At 41.6% G+C, this 25632-nt stretch overlaps 1 protein-coding gene across 1 annotated transcript in view; it reads left to right on the forward strand.

Moving 5' to 3' along the window:
- The window catches only part of LOC106596863 (leucine-rich repeat and fibronectin type-III domain-containing protein 2), a 198221-nt gene that overhangs the window by 103646 nt on the left and 68943 nt on the right, over window positions 1-25632 (forward strand). Inside the window, exons 3-4 of the mRNA XM_045695816.2 lie at window positions 9543-9656; window positions 16076-16176. The gene's annotated coding sequence lies outside the window, so the exon portion shown is untranslated. The remainder of the gene's footprint in view (window positions 1-9542; window positions 9657-16075; window positions 16177-25632) is intronic.

The raw sequence follows: 25632 nt of genomic DNA on the forward strand, positions 1-25632 counted from the left end.
GGAACTCCGTTCTATCTCATATTGCTCAAATGAACAGCAGGCCTGGTTTAAAAAAAACTGACGAAGCAACACCTCACAGCACAATGCCTCTCCCCTATGTGACCTAGATAGTTTGTGTGTATGTATTGGTAATGATATATTGGCTTCGTGTGCCTTTTTTAAATGAATTGATGTAGTTCTGTCCTTGAGCTGTTCTTGTCTATTAATGTTCTGTATTATGTCATGTTTCATGTTTTGTGTGGACCCCAGGAAGAGTAGCTTCTGCATTTGCAACAGCTAATGGGGACCCTAATAAAATACCAATACCAAACTTACTGTTGAGAGTAAAAAAAATGAATTTCCAAAATGTGGTTGTACATCAGCAGTTTGTCTTTTGATATGTCAGTCACTGACAGTCACTAAATTAGCGCATGTCAGCTAACATTTTTATATTGGTAAGTTAGTCTAGTGGCCAGCTATATAAACTTGCGGTGATAATGGTAGAATTACCGACCAGGAATGGCCCCATTGATCATCAGATATCATATTAAAAACTGCAAACATTTGTCTCCACCCTATGGCAAAATGTGTAGAATTCCAGGAAATTAGCTGCATAACTGCACATTTTTCTCTCCACCCAAAAGACAAATCTGTAGAATTGCAGCAAACTGGCTTGAAAACTGCAACAACATTTTCTTAGGGCCCCCAAAAGGCTAGGGGCCGGCTCTGACTGCATGTGTGAGTATAGATATGGGTACGCAGACCCGCGAGCCACTGAGGCTCTTCATGATGAGTTCCGATTTTCTGTGGCCCCCACCCCATCAAAGTTGCCCATCCCTGCTCTAGATACAGATGTTGGGTTTCATCAGCAATGCAGTGCTATATTTAGAACAGGCCTAGGCACTGTTACCTAATTGGTAGAGTGAGAGGGATGGAGTTCAACACAAGACAAACAGAAATCAGTTACAAGTAAGAATGCCAAGTATCATAAAATGGATATATTGGAGTACAATGGAAGTTCTATTTTCCCTTGCATTCCTTTTTCTGAATGGATACGAGTTTTACTGACCAGCCCTTTGGGATGGCATATTTTTGGAGAGGACTTGAGATGGCTGTAATGGACAGACAGAAATAGCTTTCCTTTGTTCCGTTATCCTTTGGGAATGAACATTCACAATGAATGGGCTTGCAGAGATCAGTCTCCTTTATCAGAGCTGCAGTCTGCAGTGTTAGCCCATTTACCTCATGTAGCCTAACACTATAATATTCAAATGCATCTCATTCATATTGATACAGTAGTTGCAGTACCCCGAAACACCATACCTCTTCAAAGGGTCAGTTTAGAGAAGGTCAAATCCCAGTGTTATTATTACATGGCAGTGCCTCTCTAAAGCAGGAAACAGTCTATGAGATATATTTTAATTTCAACGTACTATAATTCACTCAAGAGCTAGACTCTCTGTTTTTCTTATCATGAACTATTCCATTGTAAACTGAATGGAAAAGCTGTGGAGTAGGAATCAATGCAGTGCGAGTGGTGAATTGGGGTCTGATATTAAATTAAATATTAGACTATTGAAGGATTGAGCCATAGTGCTTTATGCAACCAAGCCTATGCTCCCAGAATCAATTAAATTTACATGTTTTTATTTGTTGATGACCCTCCAATTGGTGATGAGAGATTTAGGTTCAGAAGATGAGAGAGATCAGAGATTTCATGCCGAGAAATCACAGCAAAAACATGTATTTGGAATGCTTTTTTTCAAATTCCATAACATATTCAGTGGCAATACTATTTGCATGTAGTAATAAAAAGTATCAATATTTGTTTTGGTTCTGAGTGTTATGTTCACACTCATTAGTTGAAGGTGTTTTTGCTGGCTCTGCACTGTATTTTAATAGGGTTTTATAGGCCTGTATGCAGACATTGGCTGGTGGCTCCAGTCTCATCATTCTGCTTAAAAGGTAGTCATAGTCAGTATGTAATTACAGAGTATATTAAAATGCTCCGTTGGGTTCCTTCCCTATTAAAAGTGGTCTTGTTAGGAATATATAGTTATCACAGACTAACTGCACCGTCAGCTCATAGCACCCAGCTGGGAGTCTCTCACTCTCTCTCTCTCTCTCACTCTCTCTCTCTGCAAAATGATAAAACCAAGCTGGGGGCTAAATTATATTTGTTAAATTAAGAAATAAGACGGGACAACAAGTTTGTTATACATGATGAGGCAGTCGTGGGCTATCAAGAAACAATGTGCACATACTGTTTACACCACCCCGCTCACGAAAATGGTTCGCCCCTACAGACAGTGAGTCACGTGGTCGTGGCTTTCTATATAAAGCAGGCAGACCTGCATCAAGGCATTCAGTTACTGTTCGATTGAACATTAGAATGGGCAAAACAGACTTTGAGCGTGGTATAATCGGCAGTGCCAGGGGCGCCGGTTCCAGTATCTCAGAAACAGCCGGCCTCTGGGGCTTTCACGCACGACAGTGTCTTGGGTTTACCTGGCACACGTTAGGTCCCTTGATACCAACTGAGCAACGTTTCCATGCCACAAATAATTCAGGATGTTCTGGAGGCAAAGGGGGGTCCATCCCGGTACTAGATGTACCTAATAAACTGTCCACTGAGATTATATTGTACTGTTTGTTTTCTCATACTAGTATAGTGACGCTAAACATTTTGGGGTGGTTTCTTAGACACAGATTAAGGCTAGTCCTGGATCAAAAAGCAAACTCAATAGAGAATCCACAGTCAATAGTCTGACACGGTTATATCTGACACCATTACACACCATATAACCTTTATCAACAGGTGTGACAACAGTACTCACTCCACCATGTTGCTGGTCACACACAGTACAGTGCATTACAGTTTCTCTGTGGGATTGACAGCTAAGCTATTACGTGTAAAACACTAGTTGAGCGGCGGTGACTCAGTCAACTAGGCGGCAGTTGGTGGGTGATGTATCTGCTCCTGGCTGTGGCGGCTGACTGGCTGGTGCAGCCGGTCCGTGGGTGTTGCCTCGCAGTATTGCCATGTCACTTTGATTAGGAGCACAGTCGCACACCATTCACATATAACCTGGGCTCCTCAGTCACGGTAATCGTGTCCATTTGTGGAGTGACATGAGGCGATTGATGTGTTGTAATGACCTGGGGCTGAGCACTGAGCATAGCCACGCAGCAACACAGGTGGAAGGAAAAAGAAAGTGACTTAAAGAGCTGGGAGACCTTGAAGTGAGACAGACAGACAGACACACAGACACACAGACAAAGGGACAGAGAGGGAGATAACAGAGAGCTCAGTAAAGGTCCCTTTAGAACTTTCAGAATCAAATCAAAGTTTATTAGTCTCGTACACAGATTTTCTGGTGTTATTGCAGGTGCAGTGAAATACTTATGTTGCCAACTCCAACAGTGCTGTATAATGTCTCACAAATACAATACTAATACACCAATATGCGCAGTCCCGCAGATGCATTTGAGCAAATATATGGCATTTGTGGTGCTAGAATTAATAAAGCTTTGTATTTTGTATTCTTTTCCTGTTCTCGGGTAAAAAACTTTAGTATTGGTCATATTGTCACAATGTACATTTGTAATTGCCATCGGGCGGGCCTGGGAGCCATGTGTCAGCTTCTTGGGTAGCTGCATGCTGTGTATAACGGAATCCGCTAGATTGTGCGTACGGCGAAAACAAATGCGAGGGGGAAATGTTGTGAGCTCACGTAGATTTGGGTCACTTTTGAGGATGTTCCAGTGTTTGAATACAATGTATTTGACACGACCGGCACAAGGGTTATACTCCGTGAAGCTAATGATATGCGCACTACGTTCCTGCAATGCCGGTATGATAAGAGGGTCATTGAACAGGCCTTACCCATGCTAGAGCAACTGAACGTCAGAAACAGAAACCAGGACAAAACGCCCCCACGTTTGTGTTTTTCCATAGAGTATAACCCATGTGCCAGTCTCATCAAATCCATTGTATTGAAACATCTTCCAAAATTCACAGAATTCCCCCATCATATTTGTTTTTGCCGTGCGCGCAATCTAGCCAGTTCCGTTACACACAGCACACAGCTACCCAAGAAGCGTGACAATTTGCTCCCAGGCCCGGCCAATGGAAATTACAAATGCGGCCACTGTGTACTGTGGGGCTGCGTATATTGCTCAAAATAAATGAGCATTTAAACTTCGCATTGCAGAACATAAGGCTGCTATTCAAAATAAAAACACGGACTATGTTATTACGCTACACTGCATTGAAGCCAACCATGGCTCATCTTCCTCCCTGTGCTTTGTAGCCATAGAACACGTCCAAATTTCCCCGAGAGGAGGTGACATCATAAGTAAACTAAAACAAAGATTGGCATTCTGGCTGTACTCCTGAGACTCTGTGGATCCTAAGGGTCTAAGTGATGATTTTTCACTGTCCTCGTTTCTATAATGTTGTTGCCTTGATTTTTGGGGTCTCTGTATCTCTGGATTCACTGGTCCTTAGCTTTCCTTTGACACAAGTGCTGTAAATGTCCTGGAGGGCATGCCCCCTGTGATGCATTGGGCTGACCGCACAACCCTCTGGAGAGCCATTCGATTGAGGTCAGTGCAGTTGCCGTACCAGGCGGTGATGCAGTCCGACAGAATGCTCTCAATGGTGAATTTCTTCAGCCACCTGACGAACTTAAAGCGTTTGAACCTCTCCACTGTGACCCCATCGATGTGAATGTGATGTCTCGTTCCCTCTTCTGTCTCCTGTAGTCCATGATCAGCTCCTTTGTTTGTTTTTTACGTAAGAGGGAGAGGTTATTTTCCAGGCACTACTCCGCAAGGGCTTTAACTTCCTCCTTGTTAGCTCTCTAGTCGTTGTTGGTAATCAGGCCTACAACTTTGTGTCGTTAGCAAACGTAACGATTGGTTTGGACTCGTACGTAGCCATGCAGTCATGTGTGAAGAGGGAGTACAGGAGGGGGCTGAGCACACACCTTTGTGGGGCCCCGGTGTTGAGGATATGAGTGTGCCTACCATCATGCCTACACTCAAGTGTGAACTGTATTATTATACATTCTGGATGGACTGGTTACCTTACGCTACGCTTGAAAATGTCTATCCATTAGTCTGGGAGAGAACGTATAGCCCTAGGCGATGCTGTTGGTATAATTTTTCAGGTAAAACCCAGATGCAGACAATGTCAAAGTAACAACAGTTTATTAATCAAACAGGAGCAGGCAAAAGGCAGGCCAAGGGCCGGCAGAGGTCAGTAATCCAAATAGGTGGGGCAAAGGTACAGGACGGCAGGTAGGCTCAGGGTCAGGGCAGGCAAAGGTCAGTAATCCAGAAAGGTGGGGCAAAGGTAAAGGATGGCCGGCAGGCTCAGGGCAGGCAGAATGGTCAACACCAGGAAAACTAGGAAACAGGAACAATCGAGAGACAGGAGCATAAGGGAAAACCGCTGGTAGTCTTGACGAAACAAAACGAACTGGCAACAGACAAACAGAGAACACAGGTATAAATACACAGGGGATAATGGGGAAGATGGGCGACACCTGGAGGGGGGTGGAGACAATCATAAAGACAGGTGAAACAGATGAGGGTGTGACAGTTGGTTCATTGATTGTGCAGGGCTGCTTACAGTTAGCCTGCAATTGGTGAATTTGTATTTGATTTTGAATAGCCTAATAATAGGGAATGTTTTATATTTTAATAATTAATTGAGTGACACATTACCTTCAGCTATACAAAATATCTCACCACCATGCGTTTCCTTCTCCTCCTCTATCTCCTTTATTTCATTCTTGTGTGCGAAGACAGGCTGTCAACAGTTTAGTTAAATATATTTTATTGCTAAAACATATTACTATTGATGTTCCCAAAGAGATCTCCCAACTTAAGCACTGGGAAGCTGCAAGAGCAAGGTTGGAGAGACCATGGCATACAGAGTTTGGGCGGAATATCACCTGTCGGACAGCGAGAGCATGCTCCTTAAACAGTGTTTGATGTGTGGAGTGAAATAAGTGTTTTTATATTTATTTCTCAGTTGCATACTTAGCACCTGATCCACAGTGGTGGAAAAATGTACACAATTATCACACTTGAGTAAAAGTAAAGATACCTTAATAGGAAATGACTCAAGTAAAAGTGAAAGTCTAAAAATATTTGGTTTTAAATATTAAGTATGAAAAGTAAATGTAATTGCAAAAACTTAAGTATCAAAAGTAAAAGTATAAATTATTTCAAATTCCTTATATTAAACAAACCAGATGGCACAATTGTCGTGTCTTTTTAATTTACGGATATCCAGGGGCACACTCCAACACTCAGATATCTCTCAGAAACAAAGCATTGTGTTTAGTAAATCCACCAGATCAGAGGCAGTAGTGTTGACCAGGGAGGTTCTCTTGGTAAGAGCGTGAATTGGACCATTTCTGTCCTGCTTAGCATTCAAAATGTGAGGAGTACTTTTAGGTGTCAGGGAAAAATGTATGGACTATAAATAGTCAAGTAAAACACAGATATCCCAAACACTACTTAAGTAGTACTTTAAAGTATTTTTACTTATATACTTTACACCACTGATGATCCTTTATAAAACTGAAGTAGCCCTAGCCTACAAAATGGACCGGTGGGAAAGCGCGCAGCCTCCATTCGCTAGGCTATTAGAGTGAATACAGTTGACATGTATTTTTCTGATAATAGGCCATTGTAAATCTAAACTCATTTGACATATTAGTAAAGACAAGATGATCACTTGATGAAAGAACAGCTGTGCAGCCTGAGGCAAGAAACAGAGAGCAAGCTTTTTTAGCTACTTTCTCAAATCATCCACAGCCAACAGTCGCGTCACGCAGCCCATATATGTTTTGATTTCTAAGGTTTGTATCATTCACAACTAAAGTTGCCAATTACACTAAATCTAGCATGTTTCAAACGATCACTATTATGTTCAACATAGCCACTTCATATGCATACTCGCACTGTAATGAGGAAAATATAATTTCGATTTTATTCAGCTAAGTTCAATTATATCCTTCTTACTATAAAATCATATAATATAAAATAATGTTATGGACTTATAAGCATATCCTGTCAGCTAAATGAACAAGCCTACAGCATATGGCATGGAGCATAGCCAGATAACATAAGCCTACAGTAGACCAACTCATATTCTATTCTTCTGAAATACATTCTCTTCATATCGTAATGTTTCTTTAGATCTTACTGAAATAAATACTAGATTTATTGTGATGGTGTAAATGAAATTGATTGATTGACAATAACCAGCTGACGTCATTTCATGACTGCCACAGCTCTATACAGTACATGGCTGATGTCAAAGTGTATTATGGGGACATGAGCTTCCCAGAATGTATGATTATGTAGTTGGATATAAGAATGGACATATTGGAACCATCATGCATCATGATATCCTTTTAGGCCCAGTAGACAAGTTCACCATCCAAAACAGCTGTGCAATCCACAAGCCCATCGATATCTAGTGGATGCTATCATTGCAGTACAGTAGGCAGTACAGTAGGCAGTATATTCATGTTAAGTAAGTGGTTTGTGTACCTAAAGAGCACTAAAGAGTGAGTGATAGGTTTAGTTTACCATTGTTGTTGTTGTTGTCACTGCTGTGTGGTGAATCATGGCCTGTCTGACCCTCTGACACATGACGCTGCCTCGTGCTAACAAAAAAGCTCGCTAATAGCGTCTGGTGTAAGATGTGCGCCAGTCACAGCGCTCATGAGAGAGACCCATCTATAAGGGACAGGAAAGGCGGTAGAGTGTTGTGACCTTGAGCAAAGGAACTAGCTTGACCCAAAGTCAGATACGTAGTCATACTATATGGATGAGGATCAGGAATTTGTCAGTCATGGTCTCGTCAGTCTAGCTCACCTTCTTGTTGTAGCTCACTGTGTACACACCTAGCAGACTGACACCCGGAGGCTTTCTCTAGGGCAAAACAGTCAACGCTGAGATCCTCTCGCTGAGGAAGCAACTCACAGAACCTTACTTTTGAAATCGAGGGATGATTTTGATTTCATGAAGTTCTGAGATGGGTTTGATGTTTTAACCTGTTTAGGATAGGGGGCAGTATTGACACGGCTGGATAAAAAACGTACCCGATTTAATCTGGTTACCACTCCTACCCAGTAACTAGAATATGCATATACTTATTACACATGGATAGAAAACACCCTAAAGTTTCTAAAACTGTTTGAATGGTGTCTGTGAGTATAACAGAACTCATTTGGCAGGCAAAAACCTGACAAGGTTTCAGGCAGGAAGTGGCCTGTCTGACAAGGTGTCGTTCTTCTTGTCTCTGTTTATTGAAGAGTGAGGATCTTAGCTGTCCCGTGACACTTCCTACGGCTGCCATAGGGTCTCAGAAGGCGGCAAAAAGCTGAATCGTGGCTTTGCAAGCTCTGGCTGAAAAAAAGTACCGCGTTTGGGTAGTGGCTGGTTACAGTACTGTGAGACTCAGGCTCGTGCCCGCGTCGACCGAAAGCTTTGTTTACTTTCCTCAGTTTAGCTAAATGGACATTCCCGGTCGGAATATTATCGCTTTTCTACGAGAAAAATGGCATAAAAATGGATTTTAAACAGCGGTTGACATGCTTCGAAGTACGGTAATGGAATATTTAGATTTTTTTTGTCACGAATTGCGCCATGCGCACGACCCTGATTTACCATTTCAGATAGTGTCTGAGACGCACGAACAAAACGCCGCTATTCGGATATAACGATGGATTATTTTGGACCAAACCAACATTTGTTATTGAAGTAGCAGTCCTGGGAGTGCATTCTGACGAAGACAACAAAAGGTAATCAAACTTTTATAATAGTAAAGCTGATATTGGTGAGTGCTAAACTTGCCGGGTGTCTAAATAGCTAGCCCGTGATGCCGGGCTATGTACTTAGAATATTGCAAAATGTGCTTTCACCAAAAAGCTATTTTAAAATCGGACATATCGAGTGCATAGAGGAGTTCTGTATCTATAATTCTTAAAATAATTGTTATGCTTTTTGTGAACGTTTATCGTGAGTAATTTAGTAAAATGTTAGCGAATTCCCCGGAAGTATGCTAGTTCTGAACGTCACATGCTAATGTAAAAAGCTGGTTTTTGATATAAATATGAACTTGATTGAACAAAACATGCATGTATTGTATAACATAATGTCCTAGGGTTGTCATCTGATGAAGATCATCAAAGGTGAGTGCTGCATTTAGCTGTCTTCTGGGTTTTTGTGACATTATATGCTAGCTTGAAAAATGGGTGTCTGATTATTTCTGGCTTGGTACTCTGCTGACATAATCTAATGTTTTGCTTTCGTTGTAAAGCCTTTTTGAAATCGGACAGTGTGGTTAGATTAACGAGAGTCTTGTCTTTAAATAGCTGTAAAATAGTCATATGTTTGAGAAATTGAAGTAATAGGATTTTTAAGGTTTTGAAAATCGCGCCACAGGCTTCAAGTGGCTGTTACGTAGGTGGGACGAATTCGTCCCGCCTAGCCCATAGATTAAACGGTGTTTTCCTTCTCTCTCTTTCCTACAGGAGGGTCTTATGATGGTCAGAATGACCTCAGGAATAAGGCCTTTGCTGAGGTGAAAATTATGGAAGCCTGACCCAAGGAGAATCCTCCACCTGATTATCCATAGCCTGATCGTTGTGAGTCTTATATCCTATATCCATCTCTCACTGACACACACACACACACACACACACACACACACACACACACACACACACACGCCTCTATACAATCCTCTATCCGTTTCGAATAGCTCACACCTCCTCAGGCGGTCTGATTGTGGCCACTGGGAGAATGATCACAGACAGCAGATATAAATAGCGTCCGATGAGAGGAGGCAGAATCCACACCTCTGTGTGTCCGCCAAGAGGAATCGCCTTTTAAATTCAACCTCTTAGTGCTGTTTAGCGCCTGGAGATGGCTTTCCAGGAAGTTCTGTTTAATCCAGTTGGCGGAGAGAAAATCACCATTGATTGCCTTTTATTTAAGATACATTTTTCAGTGTTGGGCATCTGAAGGTATACATGTGAAGGAGTAGAATATGGTCTTAGGACTCTTAGGATGGTGTAAAACTGGCCCCAAAACGTCAGCACTAGAATTTCTTTCCTCTGTGACATGTGGGGGATGAACGTTTCAAACCTATTTGTATCTAGGAAATACTGGCTCTGGAGCAGTTGTGTAAAGTACTTAAAAAATACTTGAAAGTACTACTTAAGTCATTTTTGGGGGGTATCTGTACTTCACTTGACTATTTATATTTTGACAACTTTTACTTTTACTTGATTACATTCCTAAAGAAAATGATCTACTTTTTACTCCATACATTTTCCAGGACATCCAAAAGTACTCGTTACATTTTGAATGCTTAGCAGGACAGGAAAATGGTGTAATTCACAAACTTATCAAGAGAACATCCCTGGTTATCCCTACAGCCTCTGACTCACTAAACACATGATTCATTTGTAAATTATGATGTCTGAGTGTGCCTCTGGCTATCCGTAAATAAATAAAAAACAAGAAAATGGTGCCGTCAGGTTTGCTTAAAATAAGGAATTTGAAATGATTTATACTTTTATATTTTACTATTATATATCATTTTATATTTTAGCATTTACTTTCCATTTTGATACTTAAGTATATTTAAAACCAAATACTTTTAAACTTTTTCTCAAGTAGGATTTTACTGGGTGACTTTCACTTTTACTAGAGTCATTTTCTTCTAAGGTACCTTTGCTTTTACTCAAGTATGACAATTGGGTACATTTTTCCACCAGTGCTCTGGAGATATCAAGTTGTCTTTGATATCAAAGATGAGAAGAATTAAAAAATATTGATAAACCTCTTTGTCATGCTTGCTGTAACTTCAAGGACACTGTATGTCACTCAAACTCAACTCTGGAGCTCAAAGCCAGTTCCACTGCATTTTTTCATTGTTCTCCTCTAATCAGGGACTGATTTCGACCTGAAACATCAGGTGGTTGCAAATTAATTGTCTGGTAGAACAGAAAACCAGCAGGCTCCGGACCTCGAATGGCAGGGTTCTCCAAATGGCATCCTGCGCAGGGTTTTATTTGGCCCCCAAGTAAAAAAAAAATGGTATGTTCATTGTTGGACATAAAAGACTGTCAAAACACCAGGAAATCAGCTCCAATTGATTTTAATTTTGGAAATCTTTTCCCAAGTATTTCCACTCATAATAGAGAGATGTGATCATATACAAATGTAAGCAAGGTTTGAAATGAACATGTTTTAGTCAAATATTATATCTGTAGTCAATTTGCGGTCAATTTTTTGTCTACAAATGATTTGTAATTATGTGTGAGTTCATACATTCACTCTGGAGTGCCAGAGTTTGCTCTGGGCGTTCGTAAATTCAGAGCATTGTCAGATTGTCCGTTTGTAAATTCGGAATGTTTCACACTTGGAGCGTTCAGAGTGCACACTGGACGCTCGGGCCAAGGAGTAGAGTTGATCCAAGCATTCTGACCTCACAATGGCAATCAAGCACCCAAGCTAACTGGGTAAAGTTGGCTAGCTTGCTCACTACTTCCAGACACAAATGAGATAACACCTCACTTTAACCATTTTACTCGCCTTTACTCGGCTCTTGTCATGTTATCCAGAGTGTTGGTGACTGTAACTGTGCTGCTGGCAACAATTGAAATAGTTTGTCTTTGCAGACGTTTACTGACACCAGTCATATTCAACGAGTGTTGCACATTCGTAAATTCATCAGTTATTCTGCGCTCTGGCACACTCAGACAAAAGTTCTCTGAAATCTGAGTAGATAGCCAGAGTGAATTTGTGTTCCGGCCCCCCGACCATCCGCTCCAGAAAAAATTGGCCCGGGGTTGAATCTAGTTGATGATTCCTGTCGTAGGTTAAGAGTTAAATGCCCCTTCTGTATGAATTTCTGAATATGCCTTGTTTTCCTCATCAGCGTTCTGATGGAGACCGGGGAATAAATGAATAATGTTGAATTTATGATCTGAAGAGTGTTCATTTCTACGCTGGCTCTTTGGGGAATTGGAACAACCATACAATCAAGCCACATCCAAAAAAGCTTGAAACCTCGTAAATAGAGGTCCAATATTTCCCGAATACAGCCTTTGTTATTCTAACTATGCTCATTAGGTTAAACAGTAGTCATTGATTAAGGGAACTGGTGATAGCTTGTGAAACCCACACACTCCTGATCAGCGTATTTAAAGGCTGGACATTAGATAGCATATTTCACCTTACCAAAGTGTTCCCTGTCGGTATTACTATTATTATTAGCAATGATCTCTAAATCAATCCACGTTGTAGCAAAGCATTCTGAAGCAAAGCAAAGCTTCTGGTGATTTTTAAGAATGAGATACAGTGCAGCCAAGATAGTCGGACTCACTTGGCAGCCATTTCCCTTTTGCCAGTTTACTAATTACCGGCCCTGTGTTTGGAGCAGAGTTCTCTCCATTTATCTCCATCTCTCTCTATGGAATAGGTAGAAGTCATTCAGATCTCAACATTTGAAAGTCAAAGGATTTGGCTCTGGATGAGGTGAGAAATACCTAGCAGATGTTAATTTCACAGAACTAAAATCTGGTGTAATTTGGTCAGATGCTCGATTTACACAGTCTGTCCACGAGAGATTGGGGGGGGGGGGGGGGGGTTCTGGTCAAATGTAGCTACCCTCTGTTTATAAATGTGGATATCGACTTTGCCACTACAGTATGCTTTTCTGGCACAGTCGATGCCACACAAGGTTACAGGCCAGAAGGTGGTGGGTTCGCCGACCACCACAGAATAGCTCACTCTCCCTGCCTGTTTCATTACACTACGATCAGAGCCAGCTGCAGACAATGATTAGCTAGGGGAAAATCAGATTTTCAATATTTTGATGTCATATTTATAATTATATAAAATATATGCAACGAATTTCTGTGCCAATGTTTCTGTGCCAATGCACCACGCAACCAATAAACCTTGCATACTGACTTCAGGTACTTCAATATCATGGTTTGTGTTTTCAACACCACAATAAATTGACTATGTCAATCTTTACAAACAGAAAATGCATCCCTCCCTACCTTGTAGGCTTACCCAGTATCGAAGGCTTGGCTTGACAACATCCAAATGTTATTGAACTTTTTAGTGTTTTGTAACAGATGTCTCTTTCCATTCATCAATTGGCCACTGCACAGTTTGGATTGATTGATTGATTTTATTTGTCAGTTAATTAAAAATAATTCATACACAAATATGTTTTATAGTGACCAGGATTGCACAATAAAGTCGGGGACTTATTTCCGTTGTGGTCCTTATGTTTTACATAGATACAGACACATTAAGTAGATACTGACACAGAAATAACCTCCAGATGAGTATGAGGGGGAGTTGAAGTACAATTCTCACAAGCTTGTTTGGCTGGTAGCTTATTATTTAGATGTTTGGGGCTGCTGGTGAACCATGATGTGCAGGCATAATAAAAGTAACACTGGACTTGCGCACTTGCTAGTGTCTTTAGGGTATTTCTAGCTAGGTATAGCCTCTTTTTATTTAATATTTTGGGGTTACTTTCTTAAAACAATAATTGTCCACATTACAGTTCAGCTGTCAGAGATTTCAGCACTAAATCTATCAGGGCATTGCATGCGAAGGTTTAGGTGTCCACTGTATGATATTGATATTCAAATAAATACATAGCCTGTATAACGTAAGAGAAGCTTAGGCCTAACCCCAGAGAGAGAGCGATATACCGGTGAAACGCTACAACACCGACATGCATTTACAGAAGGAGGGTAATTCATTCATTTTCAATACAAATATTTTGTATAAAGAGAAGGATTATATTGTTAGATTATAGGAGTGACTCTGGTAGGACTGAAACATTCTTCAGTCAGTTGGAACGCCGAGGCGCACTGCCTTTGTATCATAGGCCTGCAGTAACTAAAGCTTAATAATAGCCACACCATACCAAACCTTCACAAACATTTTTGTAGGGTAATATCAAAAGTAAGTCAAGCCATAGTTTATAGTGAAAATACAAGCAGAAGAGCAAATATAAACCAGAGAAAAAACACACTACCCTCCCCTGTGCCCCCCCAAAAAACACATAACCCCTCCCAGAAGCAAAAGAAAAGTTTGACAACCCCCAGTAAATGTTGATCTGTCCCTTAAGCAGAGGTGGCTGCTAAGAGGCTGAGAGATCAAGTCCTCTTCCTGTGTGTAAGATTCTGCTTTGCACTTTGTTTATCTTGCACGATGGCAAACGCAGAAGCAAAAATAGCTGTGCAAATGTGATGATCTGTCAACCTTATGGAACATTAGCCACTTAATGGGAAAAGCAGAATCCTCCTTTCAATATGGGCTAAAGAAAAAAGCGACCATTAGCTTGTGTCGTTAGTCGAAAACTAACTGTGTTCAAAGAATGTTCTGCATATTTATACAGATGAAATTCAAATTCTGATAGATGAGAGTGTGTGTTGATGAGTTTGAGCAGTCAAGGGTTTTAAGGGGTGAATGAATTGAAATCCTCTTATACCTTCTGCTCTTTGTTGCAGTGTATAGCACATCCAAGTGCTAGATGAATAGAGATAGATCATTATGAAAATAGGTTAGGCCTGAAATTGATTTGAAGGCTCTATTTATGTTAGAAAGCAAACATTTATTCCCTGAAGTCTTGCAAAAAAAGCAGAAAGCAATCTGTCTTGCACATATCTCCCTATGCAGTTAACATGTTTATGACTCATGTGTCTTTCGAACTGAACGTTTTGCAAGAATAGGAAGCTACACAATTAAAAAACATGTAATGTCTCTACCTCATAAAGCCTCATAATCCAGTGCTATCCGATTTATTATAACTTCATCAAGCTCTCAATTTACATAAATGCGGCTCAATCCTTCACCCTAATATCACAGAGCTAATGAGTTTGGCAGGTGCGCTAGGTTGTAATTATATGAAGTAGGTTATTAAACACTTTCTTATCACAATTATTTTCTGTCAGATTGAATTATCTTAAATGTAGTTGAGAGGTCTACACTGCTACAATGGGCTTCACACTATTTATCCATGTTTCTGTCAAGCAAACCCATTCAGCTGTCTGTCTGGGAGGTGTCTGTGTTTTCTGTGTCTGTTCAAACTAGTGGAACGCAATTACTTGTGTTATGGCACAGTTTAGGTAGCTCTTTGATTCTACTGTTTTGTCCCTCTTCACTTACTGTATTCAGTAAGACAACTATTTTCTAACGTCATCATACTCAGTGTGCATGAGTCATCTTTATTTTGTCCCTCTTGGGCACTATTTAGATGGCAGACTTGGTAACATGCCAACCTTTGCCACCTATCACACCTACTGTATCTTGATTAGAGATGCAAGCTCCAGCTGCAGGGTAACGACTACATTGGTATGGATGTGCATTTCATTTATATTCAGTTTGAGCTCCCACACTTGTAGTGAGTGCACCTCATTGTTTTTTTATTTTTATTATTTATCAGACAGGATTTGCAGACATTGACATGTTGGGGTCTACCCGAGGAACCATTTTACGGCGTGTTGAAGCGTTGACGCAAAGCTCTCAGAAATCCGCCCAGATACGGGGATCCCCTCCCCTGCATCTCGTAGGCTGTTCTATGGATACGTCTAGAAACAAAATCCCCTTTGCAGGGCATTTGACAGTCATATTCAGATTCAGATTCCACTGGGTTATAAGAGGAATCAGAGTTTTTTTTAGTAATGCTGCTCTGAAAATCTTTATCAAATTCATCCAACACAAAACATTAAATCATAAGGACTTAAGTTGAGGCTGTCTATTGCATTGATGCTAAATAAATAGCTCTTATGCATCCACCAAGACTAGATTTGTATTATTGGAAGCCGGAACCCATTATGCAATAAATCGTATTCGTACTGTACAAGGGGCTAATTTGACCACTACTTGTACAGGAATGCCACATCCATTAGATTTTCAAAATTCCTCTAGCTATTTACACATTATCTGTGTTTGAGCTGATCGGAGCGTGTTTCCATGTGTAAACTGAGCAGATTGTGTGTGTTGGTGTGTGTGTGCCCTCCAGGTTGGCCATTCCCTCTGGTGTGGTGGGAAGAGACGTGCAGGCTGTGATTGACGGGCGATGCCCCGTGAGTGAACCTATGGCAGTGACACAACACAATACAGGTAAGTAGCACAGAACACAGCACAGGTGTTTGGGAAACCACTCATCTCACACACCTACAGCAGACCCAATACCTAAGAGCCTTAACCTTACTGGTACAAAAACAAAGTTCTCTAGAGGAAAAACAAAGGTTGATAAATTCTTCAAAGGCCTTCGCTTTTGATGGAGAAGGTCTTGGGAAATGAAGGGTTTAGGTGGAACAAGGTGGTATGAGGCTGGACTGATGATGGTCTTGAGTGTTGGCGTGGCAAGTGTTGAGCAGCGTAGGGCACGTAGAAGCATGCAGGTTTATGATTTCTCTCAGACCAACCCCTGGGTGACCTTAAGAGTGGAAGAGATGATCCAGAATGCAGCCAGGGCCCTCGAGCAGCCTCCAAAAAACGTGAAGTTTATCATTCCCTCCCGAGAGAGGAGATCATTAAATTAAATTTCAGCCAAAGGCCTGCTTCTATCTATGATGTAAACACAGACTCTTGTGAAAAGGTGAGCTGCTGTCTGATGAAGAGGAACAGATATATTGTCACGCCCTGACCTTAGAGAGCCGTGTTATTTCTCTATTTGGTTAGGTCAGGGTGTGGGGTGGGCATTCTATGTCATGTATTTCTTTGTTTTGGCCCGAGTATGGTTCCTAATCAGAGGCAGCTGTCTATCGTTGTCTCTGATTGGGAATCATACTTAGGCAGCCTTTTCCCACCTGTGTTGTTGGGTAGTTGTTTTCTGTTTTGTATAGTGTACCTGACAGAACTGTTTGGCTTTTCGTTTTGTTATTTTTGTTTGAGTGTTTTTGATAATGAAAATCATGAACACGTTCCACGCTGCACTTTGGTCCCATTCTTCCAAAGAAAGCCGTTACATATATCTATAAATAATATTTCATTTTTCGAGTGCATTTGAAATACCCAGCATGCAATATGAATTGTCTTGATCTTATGAAGAAGTAACTCCATTGACCATTTAGCCAATTTATTGAAAGCTAGCCAATGTTACAGTTTGACTAGCCTAGCCAGCTACTGTAAATGTCAATTTGTGCTTACTTTCTCTCTGTCAGTGAACTACATTTTTTTATCATGTTTTGGCATGATTATATTTCTCATTTCAAGTAACTAGCTGCATGCTTAAATAGACATTCAATCATATACACTGCTCAAAAAAATAAAGGGAACACTTAAACAACACAATGTAACTCCAAGTCAATCACACTTCTGTGAAATCAAACTGTCCACTAAGAAAGCAACACTGATTGACAATAAATTTCACATGGAATATGCAAATGGGTTAAACAACAGGTGGAAATTATAGGCAATTAGCAAGACACCCCCAATAAAGGAGTGGTTCTGCAGGTGGGGACCAAAGACCACTTCTCAGTTCCTATGCTTCCTGGCTGATGTTTTGGTCACTTTTGAATGCTGGCGGTGCTTTCACTCTAGTGGTAGCATGAGACGGAGTCTACAACCCACACAAGTGGCTCAGGTAGTGCAGCTCATCCAGGATGGCACATCAATATGAGCTGTGGCAAGAAGGTTTGCTGTGTCTGTCAGCGTAGTGTCCAGAGCATGGAGGCGCTACCAGGAGACAGGCCAGTACATCAGGAGACGTGGAGGAGGCCATAGGAGGGCAACAACCCAGCAGCAGGACCGCTACCTCCACCTTTGTGCAAGGAGGAGCAGGAGAAGCACTGCCAGAGCCCTGCAAAATGACCTCCAGCAGGCCACAAATGTGCATGTGTCTGCTCAAACGGTCTTAAACAGACTCCATGAGGGTGGTATGAGGGCCCGACGTCCACAGGTGGGGGTTGTGCTTACAGCCCAACATCGTGCAGGACGTTTGGCATTTGCCAGAGAACACCAAGATTGGCAAATTCGCCACTGGTGCCCTGTGCTCTTCACAGATGAAAGCAGGTTCACACTGAGCACGTGACAGACGTGACAGAGTCTGGAGACGCCGTGGAGAACGTTCTGCTGCCTGCAACATCCTCCAGCATGACCGGTTTGGCGGTGGGTCAGTCATGGTGTGGGGTGGCATTTCTTTGGGGGGCCGCACAGCCCTCCATGTGCTCGCCAGAGGTAGCCTGACTGCCATTAGGTACCGAGATGAGATCCTCAGACCCCTTGTGAGACCATATGCTGGTGCGGTTGGCCCTGGGTTCCTCCTTATGCAAGACAATGCTAGACCTCATGTGGCTGGAGTGTGTCAGCAGTTCCTGCAAGAGGAAGGCATTGATGCTATGGACTGGCCCGCCCGTTCCCCAGACCTGAATCCAATTGAGCACATCTGGGACATCATGTCTCGCTCCATCCACCAACGCCACGTTGCACCACAGACTGTCCAGGAGTTGGCGGATGCTTTAGTCCAGGTCTGGGAGGAGATCCCTCAGGAGACCATCCGCCACCTCATCAGGAGCATGCCCAGGCGTTGTAGGGATGTCATACTGAGCCTCATTTTGAGTTGTTTTAATGACATTACATCAAAGTTGGATCAGCCTGTAGTGTGGTTTTCCACTTTAATTTTGAGTGTGACTCCAAATCCAGACCTCCATGGGTTGATAAATTGGATTTCAATTTTTTATTTTTGTGTGATTTTGTTGTCAGCACATTCAACTATGTAAAGAAAAAAGTATTTAATAAGATTATTTCTTTCATTCAGATCTAGGATGTGTTGTTTAAGTGTTCCCTTTATTTTTTTGAGCAGTATACTTTGCATTGAAACCCAAGCACGTTGATAGAAAGGTGTGTTTGTGTCATGTACAGAACCAGTCATAAGTTTGGACACACCTACTAATTCAAGGTTTTTCTTTATTTTGACTATTTTCTACATTGTAGAATAATAGTGAAGACATCACAACTAAGAAAAACACATATGGAACCATGTACTAACCAAAAAAAGTGTTAAAAAATCATATTTGAGATTCTTCAAAGTAGCCACCCTTTGACTTGATAACAGCTTTGCACACTCTTGGCATTCTCTCAACCAACTTCATAAGGAACGCTTTTCCAACAGTCTTGAAGGAGTTCCCACATATGCTGAGCACTTGTTGGTTGCTTTTCCTTCACTCTGTGGAGGAATCCCAAACCATCTCAATTAGGTTGAGGTCGGGTGATTGTGGAGGCCAGGTCATTTGATGCAGCACTCCATCAAACTCCTTCTTGGTCAAATAGCCCTTACACAACCTGGAGGTGTATTTTGGGTCATTGTCATGTTGAAAAACAAATGATAGTCCCACAAAGTGTAAACCAGATGGGATGGCGTATCCCTGCAGAATGCTGTGGAAGCCATGCTGGTTAAATGTGCATTGAATTCTAAATAAATCACAGGCAGTGTCACCAGCAAAGCACCCCTACACTATCAGACCTCCTCCTCATGCTTCACGGTGGGATCCACGCATGTGGAGATCATTCGTTTACCTACTCTGCATCTGACAAAACCACGGCGGTTGGAACCAAGCATCTCAAATTTGGACTCATTAGACCAAAGGGCAGATTCCACCAGTCTAATGTCCATTGCGCATGTTTCTTGGTGCAAGCAAGTCTCTTCTTCTTATTGGTGTCCTTTAGTAGTGGTTTCTTTGCAGCAATTCGACCATGAAGGCCTGATTCGTGCCGTCTCCTCTGGACAGTTGATGTTGAGATGGGTCTGTTATTGTACTCTGTGAAGCATTTATTTGGGCTGCAATTTCTGAGGTGCAGTTAACTCTAACTTATCCTCTGCAGCAGAGGTAACTCTGGGTCTTCCTTTCCTGTGGTGGTCCTCATGAGAGCCAGTGTCATCATAGCAGGCAGTTAGAAAAGCTAAGGCTAGCTTTTTCAAGCAGAAACTTGATTCCTGCAACACAAACTCAAAAGAGTTCTGGGACACTGTAAAGTCCATGGAGAATAAGAACACCTCCTCCCAGCTGCCCACTGCACTGAGGATAGGAAACTCTGTCACCACCGATAAATCCACTATAATTGAGAATTTCAATAAGCAATTTTCTACGGCTGGCCATGCTTTCCACCTGGTAACCCCTACCGCGGTCAACAGCACTGCACCCCCCACAGCTACTCGCCCAAGCCTTCCCCATTTCTCCTTCTCCCAAATCCAGTCAGCTGATGTTCTGAAAGAGCTGCAAAATCTGGACCCCTACAAATCAGCCGGGCTAGACAATCTGGACCCTTTCTTTCTAAAATGATCTGCCGAAATTGTTGCAACCCCTATTACTAGCCTGTTCAACCTCTCTTTCATGTCGTCTGAGATTCCAAAAGATTGGAAAGCAGCTGCCGTCATCCCCCTCTTCAAAGGAGGGGACACTCTTGACCCAAACTGCTACAGACCTATATCTATCCTACCCTGCCTTTCTAAGGTCTTCGAAAGCCAAGTCAACAAACAGATTACCGACCATTTCGAATCCCACCGCACCTTCTCCGCTATGCAATCTGGTTTCAGAGCTGGTCATGGGTGCACCTCAGCCACGCTCAAGGTCCTAAACGATATCGTAACTGCCATCGATAAGAAACAATACTGTGCTGCCGTATTCATTGACCTGGCCAAGGCTTTCGACTCTGTCAATCACCACATCCTCATCGGCAGACTCAACAGCCTTGGTTTCTCAAATGATTGCCTCGCCTGGTTCACCAACTACTTCTCTGACAGAGTTCAATGTGTCAAATTGGATGGCCTGTTGTCCGGGCCTCTGGTAGTCTCTATGGGGGTGCCACAGGGTTCAATTCTTGGGCCAACTCTTTTCTCTGTATACATCAATGATGTTGCTCTTGCTGCTGGTGAGTCTCTGATCCACCTCTATGCAGACGACACCATTCTGTATACTTCTGGCCCTTCTTTGGACACTGTGTTAACCTCTATGGGCTAGGTGGGACGCTAGCGTGCCACCCGTGGTGCACTCCATCAACAGCAGGTGCATTTCAAGAGCGGCAAATTTGAATCCAAATAAATGTCAAAATTCAAATTTTTCAAACATACAACTATTTTACACCCTTTGAAAGATAAACATCTCCTTAATCTAACCACGTTTTACGATTTCAAAAAGGTTTTACGGCGAAAGCATAAATTTAGAGTATGTTAGGACAGTACATTTACAAGAGTTGTGTGTAATGTTTTGTCAATTCAAAGACAGGGTAACCAAAACCATAAAACCAGCTAAAATGATGCACTAACCTTTTACAATCTCCATCAGATGACACTCCTAGGACATTATGTTAGACAATGCATGCATTTTTAGTTCTATCAAGTTCATATTTATATCCAAAAACAGCGTTTTACTATGGCATTGATGTTGAGGAAATCGTTTCCCTCCAATAACCGGCAGTCAAGTCAGCGTCACAAATTAAATAATTAAAATTAGAAAACATTGGTAAAATATTATATTGTCATTTAAAGAATTATAGATTTACATCTCTTGAACGCAATCAACTTGCCAGATTTAAAAATAACCTTACTGGGAAATCACACTTTGCAATAATCTGAGCACTGCGCCCAGAAAAATACGCGTTGCGATACAGACTAGACGTCATGTTGGGGAGATCTAAAATCGAAAATACTATGTAAATAATCCATTACCTTTGATTCTCTTCATCAGATGTCACTTCCAGGTATCACAGGTCCATAACGAATGTAGTTTTGTTCAAAAAAGCTCATCATTTATGTCCAAAAATCTCCGTCTTGTTAGCACATGATCTAAGCCAGCCGGACTTCTCGTCATGAACGAGGGGAAAAAATATATTTACGTTCGTTCAAACATGTCAAACGTTGTATAGCATAAATCATTAGGGCCTTTTTTAACCAGAACATGAATAATATTCAAGGTGGACGAATGCATACTCTTTTATAACGTATTGGAACGAGGGTACCCAACATGAACTCGCGCGCCAGGTGTCTAATGGGACATCATCGTTCCATGGCTCTTGTTCGGTCAGATCTCCCTCCAGAAGACTCAAAACACTTTGTAAAGGCTGGTGACATCTAGTGGAAGCAATAGGAAGTGCCAAAATATTCCTCAGCCCCTGTGTTTTTCAATGGGATAGGTTTAAAGGTAATACAACACATCAGGTATCCACTTCCTGTCAGAAAATGTCTCAGGGTTTTGCCTGCCAAATGAGTTCTGTTATACTCACAGACACCATTCAAACAGTTTTAGAAAATTTAGGGTGTTTTCTATCCATATGTAATAAGTATATGCATATTCTAGTTACTGGGTAGGAGTGGTAACCAGATTAAATCGGGTATGTTTTTTTATCCAGCCGTGTCAATACTGCCCCCTAGCCCTAACAGGTTAACTACCCACCAGACGAGCTTCAATGCCATACAACTCTCCTTCCGTGGCCTCCAACTGCTCTAATATACAAGTAAAACTAAATGCATGCCCTTCAACCGATCGCTGCCCGCACCTGCCCGCCCGTCCAGCATCACTACTCTGGACGGTTCTGACTTAGAATATGTGGACAACTACAAATACCTAGGTGTCTGGTTAGACTGTAAGCTCTCCTTCCAGACTCACATCAAACATCTCCAATCGAAAGTTAAATCTAGAATTGGCTTCCTATTTCACAACAAAGCATCGTTCACTCATGCTGCCAAACATACCCTCGTAAAACTGACCTTCCTACCGATCCCCGACTTCGGCGATGTCATTTACAAAATAGCCTCCAATTCCCTACTCAATAAACTGGATGCAGTCTATCACAGTGCCATACGCTTTGTCACCAAAGCCCCATATACTACCCACCACTGCGACCTGTACACTCATTGGCTGGCCCTCGCTTCATACTCGTCGCCAAACCCACTGGCTCAAGGTCATCTGCAAGACCCTGCTAGGTAAAGTCCCCCCTTATCTCAGCTCACTAGTCACCATAGCAGCGCCCACCTGTAGCACGCGCTGCAGCAGGTATATCTCTCTGGTCACCCCCAAAGCCAATTCCTCCTTTGGCCGTCTCTCCTTCCAGTTCTCTGCTGCCAATGACAAAAATCTCTGAAACTCGAAACACTTATCTCCCTCACTAGCTTTAAGCACCAGCTGTCAGAGCAGCTCACAGATCACTGCACCTGTACATAGCCCATCTATAATTTAGCCCAAACAACTACCTTTTCCCCTACTGTATTTATTTATTTTGCTCCTTTGCACCCCATTATTTCTATTTCTACTTTGCACTTTCTTCCACTACAAATCTACCATTCCAGTGTTTTACTTGCTATATTGTATTTACTTTGCCACCATGGCCTTTTTTGCCTTTACCTCCCTTATCTCACCTCATTTGCTCACATTGTATATAGACTTATTTTTCTACTGCATTATTGACTGTATGTTTGTTTTACTCCATGTGTAACTCTGTGTTGTTGTATGTGTCGAACTGCTTTGCTTTATCTTGGCCAGGTCGCAATTGTAAATGAGAACTTGTTCTCATCTTGCCTACCTGGTTAAATAAAAGGTGAAATAAAAAAATATATATAATAAAAACAGCACTTGATGGTTTTTGCGACTGCACTTGAAGAAACTTTCAAAGTTCTTGAAATGTTCTGTATTGACTGAACTGTATGTCTTAAAGTAATGATGGACTGTAGTTTCTCTTTGCTTATTTCAGCTGTTAATTCCATAATATGGACTTGGTCTTTTACCAAATAGGGCTATCTTCTGTATACCAGCCCTACCTTATCACAACCAAAATTAACTTTTAACAAGACACACCTATTAATTGAAATGCATTCCAGGTGACTACCTCATGAAGCCGGTTGAGAGAATGCCAAGAGTGTCCAAAGCTGTCATCAAGGCAAAGGGTGGCTACTTTGAAGAATCTCAAATATAAAATGTATTTTGATTTGTTTAACACTTTTTTGGTGACTACATGATTTCATATGTGTTATTTCATAGTTTTGATGTCTTCACTATTATTCTACAATGTAGAAAATAGTCAAAATAAAGAAAATCCCTTGAATGAGTAGGTGTGTCCAAACATTTGACTGATACTGTATGTTAGAGTGGAGGTTTAAAAAACAACAGCTATATATGCATATTAGCCAATACATGTGGCATAGCTTGCACTTATAGCATACCTTGCTATACACTCTTCTCTAAAAACAGTTGTACAATGTGCTCGGCAGTAAGATAACCCGAGTTTGATTTCTAAACCAGATGAGTTCTCAAATAACTGCTGCCCAATACCATGGTGGGCATGCATAATGTTGGATCCATTGGAATATAAGGTATGGATAATAATAGAGCCTGTAGAATTATAGAAACAGCAGTTGGGAAATGAATGTCTGAGTTTCAAATACTCAATGTCCAGTGAATGTGAGTATATTAACTTTCCTTCTAACCTTCTAAAAGTTGAAGGTCCCAAAACCTTGCCAATCCATTCATTATTCTACTGACTATGAGACGTGTTTTCCATAATGTACGTTTCATGCATATACATTACAACAAAGAACACAATCACATTTAGTGTTTCACAGAGACAAATAGCAAAGGTGTCTCAGGCAGTATTTGAAGTATCTAAATATAGTTTAACTTACCAATCAATGTATATCAAGTGTCGTGGAGGGCACAGTCTTACAATGTTGCAGTCCATAAATGAGAGCTTTACCATCTATGCCAGGGATGGGCAACTTTGATGGGGGTGGGGGCCACAAAAAAACAGAAGTCCTAATGAGGGGCTGCAGTTGCTCGCAGGCCCTGAGTACCCATATCCATCCCCCCCACACACACACTGCAAGCAAAACATTTTAGTGACCCCCCTCTTGAAAGCGGAGATCTTTTTTCTTTTTTTTTTGCAATTCTAAAAAATTTGCCAAGCGGTGTATAGAAAATGTTGCTATTTTATAACTAATTTCAAGCAATTCCACAAATGTTGCTGTTGGGTGGAGAGAAATGTTTGCAGTTTTGAATTTAATATCTGAGCGAGACTGACTAACAAAATCAATGTGGGCCCCTCGGCCGGTAATTCGACCATGATAAGTTTAGATAGCTGGCTGCTAAATTAACTTAGAAATCAAAAAAATGTTAGCTGACATGGGCTAATTGACTGACTATTAGTTACTGACATAAAAAAAAGGTGCAATACAAATTGCACCTTGTGTATTCTACTATTCTAACTCACAACAATAAGTTCAGATCATGACTGAGTTCCAAAAAATATACATTCTTGGGAAATTCATCTGAGGGTCTTCAAAAGGTGGGGTGGGGGCAGTTGCCCATCCCTGATCTATGCCAAAAGGCTGGGCCTCTGATGGAGAACGGTCATCAATGCATGCTTCAGTATTGCCCCTTCTCTTTAGGAGAATGTGTGTGCCCTGGCCCCATAGGCATATCGAAAGGATCCCACCCTGGTCACCAATGTAGCTGACCGAGAGAGACAAGTCCCTTAGAAGAATGCAGTCTAAATATTGTGTGGTCCAGAGACGAGAACTATCATCTATGGCATAAGCCTGGGCTCCTGACAGGGACTTGTTAAACTAATTCTACATTGAATTTAGTC

Source organism: Salmo salar, chromosome 15, assembly GCF_965601325.2.
Source record: "Salmo salar chromosome 15, fSalSal1, whole genome shotgun sequence".
Classification (NCBI taxonomy): Eukaryota; Metazoa; Chordata; class Actinopteri; order Salmoniformes; family Salmonidae; genus Salmo; species Salmo salar.